Below are 15,360 nucleotides of genomic sequence, written 5' to 3' on the forward strand. Positions count from 1 at the left end.
GACAGCTACAGTGTACTTATGTATAATAAATAAAATAAATCTTTGGTTAAAAAAACCTCATTTGGCCGGGTGGTGGTGGTACACACCTATAATCCCAGCACTCTGGGAGGCAGAGGCAGGCGGATTTCTGAGTTCGAGGCCAGCCTGGTCTACAGAGTGAGTTCCAGGACAGCCAGGGCTATACAGAGAAACCCTGTCTCGAAAAAACCAAATCCAAAAAAAAAAAAAAAAAAAAAAAAAAAAAAAAAACCCAAAAAAACAAAACCAAAAAAAACCCCCTTATTTGTTTCAATAAATAAATAAATAATATATAAATGTTATTATTCTTTAAAAGAATATGCTGAGCCAGACATGGTTGTGCATGCTTTCAATCTGGGAGATAAAGGCAGGCAGATTTCTGTATTTTTAAGGCTGGTCTGGTCTACATAATGAGACCCTGTCTCAAAAAATATATAGCAAAAATATTTTACGGGATAAATGGCTTAGAAGGATGGAACAAAAGAAAATCCCTGGGACCTCTGGCGGAAGATGCATATTTTAAACAACAATGATTATCTATGTTTTTATTCCAAAATATGTACATATCCAGGAACCAGCAGAGAGGTTAGTGAGAAGGGCTATAGACATATCTATTATTTTCTAGAGAAAATAATCAGTAATAATTTTTCTTGGAATAATTCACATGACATATGGGAACACCTACAGGTAGCTGATCATGGTAACTCTTGCCTGAGAAGAGTATGAAGATTATGAATTCAAGGTTCACCTGTCCCACTGAGCAGAACTATATCAAAATAAAAATTATGACAAAATAAAAGCTAGCTAAACCCCACAAGACCAGAAGAACTATGACTTGATGGCTAAGAGCATATATGCCCTTGCAGTAGACCTGAAAGAGATGCCTAGCACCCACCCCAGGTGACTCACGACTGCCTGCAGCTCTAGCTCCAGGGGATCCCACATCTTCTCCTGGCCTATGTGGACTCCTTCATTCACAAACACAAAACTACACACAGACACATACATGCACACATACATGCAATTTAAAGGACAAAACAAACAAGCAAACAACCTGAAGATACACACTAGTAAGAGCTTAGCCAGGGCTGGCCCCAAAGACTTTGAATCCTTCCTAGACACCCTCATTATAGACCGCGTCTTCTTGCCATGGTTGTGTAGGTTCAGAGAGTTAGTCCTAACAGAAACAAGAAGCTCTGTGCCATCAGTTATGGCTCAGTCTCAGAGTTCACAGGATATTACAACTTAGCTTGTGCATGCTACAGGAGAGCTCTTCCATTGAGCCTCACTCCCATTACCACCCTACCCTGACCCCCAGGGCATTGAGACAGGTCTTGTACAGGCTGGCTTTGAACTCATTACCCTCCTGCTTCAATGTTTCAAGTGGCTGAAATTACAAGCATCTGCCATTATACCTGGTGAAGCATTGCTTTTGTTATACTCAGAAGACTGTGGGAACCCAGAGTCCACTTCTTTTTGGGAAGAGGGTTAAGATCATATCATAAATGAGTATGGGAGATAGAGTGTGTCTTTTTTTTTTTTTTTTTAGAAAATACAGCTAGTATCCCTTTAAAGTTACTAAAGAAGGAAATGGTATTCACCTCTCTAATTAAGCTTTATAGTTATGAGAAATCGATAGAAATAGAAATATCTGGATCTAAATCCTGTTTCCATATATCTGGAGACATGCTGCTGAGTTACATGGATAAGCAGAACCGGTGACAATGGTGCCAGTGAAATGACTCTCGGGTAAGTGTGTGTTTTTTTTTGACAAATCTGATGCTCGATTTGAGCTCTGGCACCCACATGATGGAAGAAGAGAATCAGTTTCTGCAAGCTGTCCTCTGGCCTTCCCATGTGTACCCAAGCAAAATTAATTTATTAATGTAGCAATAATAAATTACAACAAGAAATAGAGACATGTGAGTCAGTGTTGCCAGTGAGACAATGCATTTTTTTGTTTGTTTGTTTTTTGGGGTTTTTTTTTTTTTTGATTTTTTTGGTTTTTTGGACTTGGTTTTTTCGAGACAGAGTTTCTTTGTGTAGCCCTGGTTGTCCTGTAGACCAGGCTGGCCTCGAACTCAGAAATCCGCCTGCCTCTGCCTCCCAGAGTGCTGGGATTACAGGCGTGCACCAGCACTGCCCAGCTTTGAGACAATGCACTTTTAAGAACCAAATGTAGTCACAGACAGATATTAAGTGTTAGGCAACAGGAATATCACTATAGTGCCCTTCCAGAGGTTCTGGCACACAGATTCTCAGATCTGTTCTTAGCAGATTCCTTTCTCCTTCCTAAACTCTTTTTCATGGCCTCATCATAGAAAATTACTAGAAGATGAACAGGGGAAAGGAGGATGATTGGTACAGAGAGTAGAAAGGCTTTAGGCTCAGGGGTGGTGCCGAGGAGGAGAAAGAAGGGATGGAAGAGTAGGCGGAAGGGGCGGAGTGAGGGCAACGCGCTGCCTCCCAGGCATGAGATACAAGCACACCCTTGAGCTCGCACAGATTGTACTGGCACAAAGGCAGCCTGAGATCAGAGCCATTGATATTCCATCACAAGCTGGGGAGGAGATCACGATCACGTCCTTTCCCTGGGGATTTATTGACAGGTAATGTCCATAAACATCTATAGACATCATATAGACAATGTCTAGAGATTAGAGGCGGCTCGTGAGGCTGCTAGCTCCTGTCACTAACTATTATGAAGGATCCTGCAAGTCACCGTTTACTTAAACTCCTCCATTTACACACACACACACACACACACACAGAGAGAGAGAGAGAGAGAGAGAGAGAGAGAGAGAGAGAGAGAGAGAGAGTCTTAAAAGTACAAGGGGTGACTGGATGGGGAAAGAAGGAGTCAACTGGAGGAGAAGGGAGGGAAAGAGGTTGCCTTGCCCATACTAAGCCAGGACTGCACCGCTAGTCTTGGTCCCCAGTCAAGCTTGTTATTTAATGGAGGAAGCAGGTGTTCCACTAGTTACAGAGCAGGATGAACATTCATTCACCTTGGTTTTTGTAAGGAAACATTTCTACTGTTACTTTACAATATACTAAGTATATTATACAAATATATAATAATGATTTAAAATAATGACCCTTTAAAATAATGACCAAACATAGAACCAGGAGAGGTGCTGTGGAAAGAGAGCCCATGGCAGGACTGCTCGTCCTGAGACCTGAAGGGTAAAGGTATGTCAAGAGCTTGAGGAAAGAAGGTGTGGACTAGTAAACACCATGGGTGACATTCAGGAAGCGCAGAAACGCTGGACAGAACGAAGAATCTAAAGGCAATAAAGGAAAGCTAGAAGATGGTGAGGCTAAAGATGCGGGCAGGCAAAGTCTGAGAACACAGGATGAGAGGACGCTGTAGGGTCCTGTGATGGCTAATGCTTTTCAACTTGTTACAGTCTAGAATAACTTGGGAAGAATCTCACTGAAGTATTGTCTGGATCAGGAGTCACCTGTGGGGATGTCTGTAGGGGGTTGTCTCGATCATATTAACTTATACGGGAAGGAACACTCAGCCCACCACGGGCGGCACCATTCCTTATACTTAGGATCCTAGTATAGGAGGAAGTGAGCAAAGTTCAGTCATGCATGCATTCTCTCTTTCTCTGCTCTTGACTATGAATATGACCAGTGACGACCAGTTCCTGCCTTGACTTCTCCACAAGGATGGACTGTGACCTAGAGTTGTAAGCCAAACAAACCTCATTTCCCACTTAAAGTTGCTTTCGCCCGGTTATTTTGCTAGAGCAACAGAAACGAAAGTATAAAAAGTTACAAGGACGGCAATGCCAGGATGTACTTAGCGTTTTAAGCTAACTGCCCCAGTGTCTGAGTGAGGAATGGATCCAACAAGGAGATGATCACGACCTGTCGAGGCGGCCTGACTTTAGTGTGGCCAGAACAGACAAAGAAACTCCAAGTAACTTCAAGCTGCAGAGGAAGCGGGAAGGGAACAGACTGTTAATGCATCAATGGTGAATTTGAAAGACAGATAAAGAGAGTCTCTGAATCACTGAGAGACAGAGAAGAGAGTCCACACAGTCAAATAAATTCTACTTGTCCTAAGAACACACAGCCCTGGCAAGACAGCAATTAGACTGGACCCTAATGAGATCTCTTCCCAGACATACTGCTGAGTTTAGTTTACCTAGAGCATGGCCTACATCCCCAAAGGAAGATAGCCAGACTTTGTCCCAAAAATCAAAGCCTGTTTTATTAAAGAGAGGACTTAAGGCATACAAGGAAAGGCTGGTATTCATGCTGATTAACATGCGTGTGATTTTGCCTTCAGAATCTCAGCCCCAGTGAAACTCTACACCTTGGGCTGAGAAGTCCCCCTCCCTGCCCCCCAACTCTTGCTGAACTCAGATCCCTTAAGGTGATTAGGAAGCGGAAGGGACTTGGTAATACAATACCAAGTCTGCCTCTGGAATCCCCTTCCTGGAAGGCAGGCGGATGATGACTTTATTCTCTGAATCTCTTCCAGGACTCAGATAAGTCTGGTTCTTTCAACTGTCCAGTTCATTGACTGTTTCATGCACGATAGCTACTTGTATTATTAGGCAAACCTGCAAAGCTTTTTCTCTAGGCACCTACAGTGTGCTTCTGTTTTAGATGTAACCTCAGGTTAACTATACTAGAGGTGTTCAATGATTAAAGAAATCGCATTGAAGGACTTTCTCCCAATCCTTGCATCTCAGTGTTCTTACCTGGAAAGTGAAAGCTGTAATCTGGATAATATTTAACTGCTCTGTCCTGTTCTCACATGGACCCGTGACTGAAGATAGTAGTCTGTATGACTGAAGTTTTCTTTTCCCCTGCAGCTGCTGAAGCCTTCAAGAAATTCGATTTTAAAAGATATTACCATATGCTTCCTTGAATTAATCCTTCTATTAAGGTGTTTACATTTTTATTCACATAAAAGCATTTGAGAGGATAAAAATAGAATCTGCTAAAGAGGAGTAGGGGAATCATTATTTAGTTTGAAAGTTTGTACTTTCATTACTGTGGTGACTTGTGAAAAGTGACGGAGCACAGAGGCCCTGGTAGAAACAATCTAATTAGAAGACTCTGGATCCATCGTGGGTGACCTACAAATAAGAGAATGAACTCTAAAGTGGATTAGCACAGACTTCACCTCTCAAGATCTCAGTTACTTCTTGTATAACCCAAAGGTTCTAATGGCATTGATTTTAGACTGGCATCATGGGAGTTAAACACAAACACTTCCCATAACTTCTGGTACACAAAGAATAACTTGGCATGGTTGAACTGTGGTTGACTGGTTTATAGAACTTCCTATGTATGATTTGAAGAGCAGGCAAATCAGGCTGGCCCTCTTTTTTGATATGTGTGGTGCATGCACATATTTTGTATGTGTGGATGCACACGTGTGTAAGAGCCAGAGGAACACTTCAGGTATCTCCCCCAGGAACACTGGCTCCCTGATCTAGGATGGAGTCTCTCATTGGCCTGGAAGTCACAAATTAAGCTAGACCAGCTAGTCAATGAATCTCTGGGATCCTCCTGTTTCTAGCTACCCAGCTCTGGAATCTGAAGTGTGTGCTAACCATGCTGGCAGTGTTACATGGCACCGGGACTAGAACTCAGGTCTCACTGGCCCATGTAGCCAGCAAGCTCTTTACAGGGTGTGCTATTGATTCAGACCCATGTTGATTCTCTTAAGCTTCTCCATTGCTCTGTGATTTTAAAACTAGTGAGTAACTTAGAAGTCCAACATGCTATCTATTGTGCAAAACTTGGTGAGCGTTGTAAAACACCAGCAATCTATTTGAGTCAGCTGGCTTTTGGTTGTAACAGAACAGTTTTCCAGTGTATCTCATAAGAGAGAAAGGGATTGTTTTAGTCCCTGGTTTTAGAGGTTTCAGTTCATAATTAATTGCACCCATGGCTTACATCATGATGGAAGCATGAGGGGAAACCTGTTCATATCATGAAAGACAAGAAACAAAAAGGAAGGAAAGGGGGCCAGGCATCCAATATCACCTCTAGGACACACTTTCAAGCATCCAACTTCTTCCCAGGAGGCCCTACATTCAAAAGGTTCTACCATCAGGTGGAATCATACGTAGGATATCAAACATTTAAGATACCATTGTAGGAAATGTTTGGGATCCAAATCTCAGCACAATTGTACAAGGTGAATCTACCAGAAAAGAGCTGTTTGGGATGGAAAATGGGGCTTCCATTTTTCTGGGGATGGACAAATGATTCAGGGTTAGGACTGTTTGTTATCTTTCAAAGGACTTGAATTTAATCTCCAGCACCTGCGTGGTGATTCATAGCTGTGTGTAACTCCATTTGCAGCAAACACAAAGGCCTCTTCTGGCCTCCTTGGGCACTGCATACACACAGTACCCATACATATATATAAATAAAATCAAAACAAATGAATCTTTAAAAAGAAATTTCTGACATGTTGACTTTTACCTAATAGAGCTCTCTGAGGCATGTTTTCTAGTTCATCTATTTGGTTACTCGTTGTGATAGGCATTATTTTTATATCACAGTGAAATCCAGCTAAAAATTTCAATACAGTTTTCCAAATTCTTAAGGTAATAAGGTCGTAGATCTCCTGATCACAGCTCTGTTATAGGGATCAACTTAGCAAATCAGTGCTGCATTAGAACAGTATCCTAGGGGAAAGTGAGAAAGGGTGATCCTCACATAGATCTTTTCTCTGAGATACCAAGTAATTCAGTCATTTCTCAGCTGCTGAAGGAGAATGGTTTCCACTAGTGAATACAAAAAAAAAAAAAAAAAAGCAAAAACAAAAAAAGCAACAACAATAAAACAACCAGCAAAACAAAACAAAACAACCACTACCACTTCCATCTTTTAAAAGTACTTTATGTCTAGATCATTCCACTGAATTTCAGAATTGGTGTCACATCCCATGACCACACTTTCTGAGTTTCTGCCCAAATCTCACTAGATGTATAGTTTAAACTGATCACACTGATCATCTCTGATGTGTTAAGGATCTTACTCAATGAATGCAGTTTTTATCAACTGTCAGCCAAGAGGAAATAAAACCCTCTTTGGGTATCTAAGCAGGAAGAAACTTGATATTGGAAATCAATTGCTGGATAGTGTTCTGTTTCTGCAGACCTCAGTTTTAAGGGCAAACCTTCCACTGTCTTTTCGAGACATATACACAGATTCTTCCAGGGAAGAATCAAGATGGAGCCTGTGGAGTGTTGGCATTCTCTCAAAGATGGGGAAGGAGCAGAGATGGTCATTGGACCCTAAACTCAGTATCCATTCCCTCCTCTCAGGCATTTGTGTCAACTTTGCCCCAAATGTACATGGGGCTGTGGTTGGGGAAGGCATTAGAGGATGTAATCTGGAGAAGGTTAACTGAGGGGGTCTCCATTATGATGGCATGGGAAGCTGGGCATAGTCCTCCTCTTAGCATCATGCATATTGCTGCCTATAACCCTCACTTCAAGCTATGCATAAGACTAATAAGGTCACTAATCTAATAAATATCCTCAGATTTTTGTTGGAGCTGTCTAAAGAGTGGGTAGACATTGTTCACCTCATGGAGGAACTTCCAGACAACTGTAGTAAATGCAGTTATATTTATTTACTCATTCATTCATTCATTCATTCATTCACTAACTTATTTCTATAAAGCCAATTCGAGGCTTAGTAGACGTTAATGTAGGTTTAGACAGGAGGGTTACTAGAAGGAGAAAAACTGAGCAGGGGTAAGAAACACCCAAATATTGTATGTGTGTGAGGGGTAGGGGATCTCTAAAGAGAGCTAAGCTTAAATATTGGCATAACAGCCTTCTGTTAGCATGATTTGAGCCATGCCTGGAATTGTATATCAGAGGGTGTCAGAGGATCTCAAGTGGGCTCACAGGGTGGTTTTGGGGGTGCACTGGGCAACTGGCTAGAGAAAACCCTGAGTGACAGAGTTCCATATGGAAACTAAGACAAACTTTTGTTGTAAATAAAGTTTATAGTCTCATTTAGGAGGCTCTCAGAAATCTTCAGGTTTACATCTAGGGAAGGAGTAAGGTCATAGTTAGAGATCATAGATGTTCAAGTTTTATGTCTGCTTCGTTGCTATTTTAACAGTCTGAGTTTAAATATCTTCATATAAGAGGAATATTGTTTCTGTGGAGGCAAACTTTATGGCTGATGTAATTCTTTCATTTAATTAATTGATTTCATTTCTTTCATATGTGTGTGAGCATACCATAGTACATGCATGAAGGTCCAATCTCTTCTGCCACTTTGTGGAATTTGTGGATTGAGTTCAGATTAGGCCTGTGCTTATATAGTTCTAACTGCTGAGCCACCTCACCAGCCTTGTGCTGGAACTCATGACTCTCAACCAGCAGGAGACTCCCACCAGACTGAGGAAGAGGAGGGGAAGAAGGAGGAAAAAGAGTAGGAGGAGGAGCAGGAGAAGGAGGAAGAGCAAGAGGAGAAGCAAAAGATCTTTTCTCATGTCTTCTTAATTTTCTTGGTGTTAAAGAAAATTTCCCCCCTTGGTGACTTTGATTCTTTAATCTTAAGGGTTGATGATGGCTAATGATCCATTTTTTTATAGCTACTTGTCTGCTAAGCAGGTCATAGATCCTGTCTATCCAAGATCAAAAGTCTCAACTTGTATGATCTAAGGGGGCATGAGAAGGCCCCAAAAGGAGGAGATTAAAGGGTCATTATTTGATGCATATCTAGAAGAAAGGATGTCATTAACCAGGACACCAGACTTTACAGATAACTTAGCATTCTACAGATTTCGGCACTCATCCTCAGATTAGCACCGCCAACAGCAGGGCCCCCTTTCATGCATTGCCTAAAATCCATGGAACCTAGCAAGTGAGGATCAACTCTGTTCTTGATTGTGATGATCTACTCTCTTAAGTTCTTGCACCATGGAATGGGACCCACATAAGCCCTCTTTCTTCCTTATGTTGATTTTGTCAGGGTCTTTTATCCTGGAACCAGGAGAAGAAACACCGACACCAAGGAAAACATATTGCTGGGTTTCCCCCTAAGGTTACTATTAGACTAGTTTCAAATGTATCAAATATTGGAGGGTCAGCACAACAGTGACCTTGCTCTAAATTCATCTGCTGCTTATATTTTGTTTATATTTACCTCTTTTTAAGTGAAACCTTTGAATGCAAATTATGGGGAATATATTACTTATTGCCTGAGAAATCTAGCCACCTGAGAAACCTAGCCACCTGAGAAATTTAGCTGGCATTTTCCAAGAACGAAAGGCACATTCTCTCAATGACAACAACATCATCATTTCTATGCTTAAAAGATGTTAAGAATAATTCTATAGCATCATCTGAAAGCTTCATATTCAAATATCCCTTATTATTCTTCTGAGGCCAAACTCAGAAACAGAGCAGGGAAACCTAAGTTTGAAATTCAAGAAAGTGTGATCAGGGAAGGTCTCACTAACAAGAGTGGCATTTTCTCAGAGCATGAAGATGAAAGCTCCCAGGTCCCTCCCAATACTAATTGATTAATTGACAAATTGTCAATTAACTAATTTGATAATGTTGATAGGGCTTTGCAAGTCTATAATCCAACTAGAATGTTTATATCACATATAGTTGTTATTTTTCTTGAGTTTTAGAGCAGTTTCAATTCATTAATTTTTTTTTTTAAATTGGAGTAGGTATCAAATTTTCTACTTCCTCTCTTTGATTGGTGTCTTACAATTGGTTCCAGGTTAAGCATTTGGTAAAAAAAAAAAAATGTTTAGATGATGTTGTCAACTTCTCATTGTGTGATTTCAGAGAACCATATGGTAGTTGTCCTATTATTTGGGAAACTATTGATTTTTGTTCAGGTATGGAGAGATGGCCACATCTCTCTGTAGAGTTACACATTCCTGTGTGTATGTCTTAAGAAATCTGTGGGTGGTCCTTTGAGGCAATTGATATAATCATGTCCAATCTTTTATTTGACAGCTTAGTATCTGTTAAAGATCCTTTCCCAAATCAAACAAAACGTTGAGGGTGAGGAAAGGGAATTTTCTGTTTTACTTCTATTTCATCAAAAAGAGAGGGCGCCTTTTCCTCATTTCTCCTCTGCATCTTTCTCCCCTAGTCATTTGACATAGATCTTTTGTTTGAGGGCATTTGTACATGTGTGGGCACAGGTGTTTGTGGAGGCATGTCTGCATGTTGAGTGTCTGTGGGTATGCACATATGTGTGTAGGTTAAAGGTCAATCTTAGATGATGGTAAGATCCATCTCTTAAAAGCCACTATTCATTACTAGAGTTGTGTGTTTGTATGATGTATATGGGTGTTGGTTGGTATACATATATGTATGCCAATCAGGGCTCTTCTCATATTGTGGATTCTGGTCACTGAACTCAGGTCCTCAGAACTTCTGTTTTCAGAGTGACCTTGCCATCCCCACCTTGTTTATAAAGATGGAGTTTCTCAATGGGATCTGCTGACCATAGGCTAGGGAGGCATCTATCTCTGTCTTCTTGGTACTGGGATCTCAAGTGTACTTCACCAGGCCCATATTTGTTGCTGGGGATAGAACTCAGGTCCTTATGCTTTTGTGGCAAATGATGTAGCAATGGTGCCATCTCCTTAGCCCCACAATTTCTTTTTAAATCTTTGCTCATAATCCATTGTGGTCTTTTATTTTTTTCTCTTTTTAAAATTTTTTTATTCAATATATTTTTTATTTACATTTCAAATGATTTCCCCTTTTCTAGACCCCCTCTCCCCGAAAGTCCCATCAGCCCCCTTCCCTCCCCCTGTTTTCCCACCCAACCCTTCCCACTTCCCTGTTCTGGTTTTGCCCTATACTGCTTCACTGAGTCTTTCCAGAACAAGGGGCCACTCCTCCGTTCTTCTTGTACCTCATTTGATGTGTGGATTATGTTTTTGGTATTCCAATTTTCAAGGTTAATATCCACTTATTAGTGAGTACATACCATGATTGATCTTTTGAGTCTGGGTTTCCTCACTTAGTATGATGTTCTCCAGATCCATCCATTTGCCTAAGAATTTCATGAATTCATTGTTTCTCATGGCTGAATAGTACTTCATTGTGTAGATATACCACATTTTTTGCATCCACTCTTCTGTTGAGGGATACCTGGGTTCTTTCCAGCTTCTGGCTATTATAAATAGGGCTGCTATGAACATAGTGGAACATATATCCTTATTACATGCTGGGGAATCCTCTGGGTATATGCCCAGGAGTGGTATAGCAGGATCTTCTGGAAGTGAGGTGCCCAGTTTTCAGAGGAACCGCCAGACTGATTTCCAGAGTGGTTGTACCAATTCGCAACCCCACCAGCAGTGGAGGAGTGTTCCTCTTTCTCCACATCCTCGCCAACATCTGCTTGCCAGAATTTTGACAGTGGATAATATTTCCCACAAGTCAGCTCCTCTATCTTTTTGACATGACTTCAGTGCTCTCTGAACATCTCCCTAATTTCAGGCACACAGTGTTCCAGGTTTATAAGTTCCCTGTTTGAACCTATAATTAGCTGGTGTGTTGCGGGAAATATGAAAAAAAGACCGCTGGCACATTCCTGCGCTAGTGCCGGCCAGGCAATGGCGATCTGCAGACCTCACACTGGGGCTAAAGGGCTCCTGCTAGCCTGCCAATGGACCCTCCAACTCTCTTCGGGTTAGACTCACACTCCTGTGATCTGCTGGCCTGCCTGCTTTCCAGTCCCCACTGAGCCAACTCCCCTGAGGGCGTTCAACTCGCTTCCACACAATGCCCACACATCCTACAGTCTGCCAGCTCACTCCCCAATTACCTGGTAGAAGCATGACTCTTAATGCTTAATTAGTTAGTCAACTAGATTTATGTATAATTAAAATCACAATTACAAGATGCCAATACAGTAATTTCAGAGTCAATTGATAATGATAAAGCCTTAACTGAATATTTCTAACCTTATACAAACTCAGGCTATTTGTAGCTAGTAAATGCCACACAGGTTCCCTTCCAAGCCATCCTGATTCCTTCCCTTCTCTTCCTGCGACCTCTGTCCCCATTCCCCCACCCCAACTCCTAGCTCTGCCTCCCTTTTCCTGTCCAATCACAGGCCTCCACTGTCCTAAAGTGATTGGACATGGAAAATCCTGTAACACTGGTGTTTCAAGTATTTAGCAGAGATGGCATATAGAAGCCAAAATCTGGGTCACTGAGTGTGCTTACTGGTACAGAGAATTGGAGCAGAGACATGTCTTTAGGGTACTACATGTTTTTAATGGATAAAGGTAGACACACACAGACACAAACACACACACACACACACAAACATACACACACACACACACACACACACACGGACAGTTTTGTTTCTGTAGGTTTTTGTGTGTGTGTGTGTGTGTGTGTGTTTTCAGACAGCGCTGGGAGTTAAAACTGGATTTTCACACATCTTAAGTAAATACTTTACAACTTGAATTATATAGCCAGCTTGAACATTCATCATTTAAGCTGAGTAGTACTTCACTGATAGTCATAACGACATTTATCTGATCACTCGCTGAAGGACATCTTGATTATTTCTAATTATCTGCCTATGTAAGCATGACTATGAAGATGTGTGTATAGCCTATGGCGTGAGCAATACTTATCCTAGCTGAATATCTAGGAATGGAAAGGCTGGATGGTGGTAGTTAACATGTTTAACTTATTAAGAAATGATCAAGAATTTCTCAGTGTTTAGACAGTTCTACTCTTTCCATGAGAGAGGGGGGGAGGGGAGGAGGGGGAGGGGAAGGAGGAGAGAGAGACCCAGCTCCTCCTCTCAGCTTTGTCAACTCTGCTTGCTTTCATCAGGCTTCTCTCTTTTTTTCTTTAAAAGAAAATATATTTATTATTATTTATTTTCACTTCTCTCTCTCTCTCCCTCTCCCTCTCCTCTCTCCCTCCCTCTCTCCCTCTCCCTCTCCTCCCCCTCCCCTCTGTGTGTGTGTGTGTGTTTGTGTTATATAAATACCATTAATACATATGTGGAGGTCAGAAGACAACCTGTGGAATTAGGTTTACTCCTCCCATCAACCATCGCGTGTTTTCCGGGGCTTGAACTCAGCTCACCAGACTTTGGGGCAAGCACGTTTTGCCATGGAGCCTCCTTCCTAGCCCTGAGCAATTCTTCCCTGTTAGCCATTCTAATTACAATACAGTAATACCTCATTCTGTTTTTAATACAAATTGTCCTAAGAACCAACAATGCTGAACATCTTTGCCTGTTATTTGGTAACAGCTTTTTGGAGACATTTATACTTAATATTGTACTCACTTTTTGTTTTGCTTAGTTCTTTTTTTTTTTTTTTGATATTGACATTGGGGAGTTCATATCCTTGTTTTTATGTGCACAGTTAAACAACAGCACCAGGTTAATCAATCTCTCAATGACCTCTTAAACAGAACTCTGGCCTCACCTTGTGCTATTTTATCTTCCTGAGTCCTTCTCACCCTGCCTCCTCTCTATCTCCCCCTCCACCTACTCACCCCACACCCCACCTTCTGTTCTCTTGGGATCCGAGTCAGAAATGCTTGGGGTTTCTGCATAGCAATGCAGAGGTAGAGGTCCTGGTCGGTTCACACTTTCAGTTTCTTTATCTCCCAGTGCTGTTCTCTCAGGGACACCTCTCCATTCCTGTTATCACTCCATTATAGCAAGCCAGCAATTCCATGACACTTAAATTTTCATTTCAGTAGCTATTTTCCATGTGTAGAAATTCTACTGTTTCAAATTAATTGGTGTGTGTGCGTGTGCGTGTGCGTGTGCGTGTGCGTGTGCGTGTGCGTGCGTGTGTGTTCTGTTCTGATCTTTTATTACAGCCTGGCCTTTTTCTGGCTTACTATAAATGCACATTTTCAGAATGGATTGATCACCACCACCACCACCACCACCACCACTACCATCACCACCACCACCACCACCACCACCACCATCACCACCACCATCACCACCACCATCATCACCACCACCACCACCATCATCACCATCATCCTCATCACCACTATCACCACCACCATCATCACCACCACCATCATCATCATCATTTGCTTTCATCAAAAGATTAGAACCTTTTTGGTTCTAATTGTGCATCTTCTAATTCCTTCGGATGGAGAGCTGTTTCCTCAGTATTGTTATTGTTATTTTTAAGGATCAGACCTAGGACCTCATGCTTCCTAGGCATCTGTTCTGCCACTGAGCGCTGCCATAGGCCCTGTTTCCTCAGCTCCAGGTGACTCCTCCTGTTTTGTACATCCATCTCCTGTGGGTGTTTTGTTCTCTGTGCTAACTCCATGTGTCCTAGTTGTGAAAGTTTCTCCTGTTTTGATTCTGGCAACAGCCCAGAGGTTTAATGTTCCTGAGTCAAATTTTGTGCCTACAAATTACCTGTGATTCTCATCCATTCTCAACACAGATATCAAAAGCAGAAGTGTTGAGTTTGGGTGTCCCCAAACTCCTGAAGACAGAAAGCCCAGAGGATGCAGGCTGAGGTGCCAGCCCCTGTGCTTGATTTGAAGATGCTGCTCTACCTACAGCCAACAGATGGAGAGCTGGACCAGAGTCCCCTTATAAAGCTGGAATCCTCCAAGAGCTCTCTCTGTCATTCAGATGAAAACAGGAAGTGCTCCTCAAGGAGACACACGCTTTTCCTACAGTGGAGAGAGATTAAAATCCATGCTGAATCCAGCAGTGGACCTGTACTTCTTCACCTTTGCCACACCAAGCTAGAGGACACTCTTTGGTAAGCAGAGAACGACAGGACTCCTGAGGACTTGATACTAGCAACAATACCTGCTCCTCGGCTTTAGGACACACCCTATGGCATGGTCGCTGCAAGTGGACACGTGTCCAGAAAGGGTTCGTTCTTCTAGCCATGCTCTATAGCCTCTTCTAAACAGGAGTTCCTCCACAGACGCAGGACTGCAGAACCGGGCTCGGGGAGTGTGGGATGAGGAGGATCCTCAGATGCTACCCATTCTGAAACATATCCCCGCGCTTGTATCCCTCTGGCTCTCACTCTGTCTCCCTTTCTGAACTCCACCTGCAACGCACTTCTTGGTTTTCAGCTCTGTGCCTAAAACTATTTTTTTTTGGGGGGGGGGCAAGGGGGTCTGTCTTATCCAGCATTTTCTACAGCTGAGACCAGGAGCATGGGTGGCTGTGTAGGCAGTTTATCTAGAAAGCATTTCCTCTCCAGCACACGGGAGGCAAAGGCAGGGATAGCTCTGTGAGCTCAAGACTAGTCAGGTCTTCAGAGTAAGAGCTGGTTCTTTCCACCCCACGCCCCTGAAAAGACTGTTTCTCATAAGGAAA

This window comes from Apodemus sylvaticus, chromosome 10, assembly GCF_947179515.1.
Source record: "Apodemus sylvaticus chromosome 10, mApoSyl1.1, whole genome shotgun sequence".
NCBI classification, from domain to species: Eukaryota; Metazoa; Chordata; class Mammalia; order Rodentia; family Muridae; genus Apodemus; species Apodemus sylvaticus.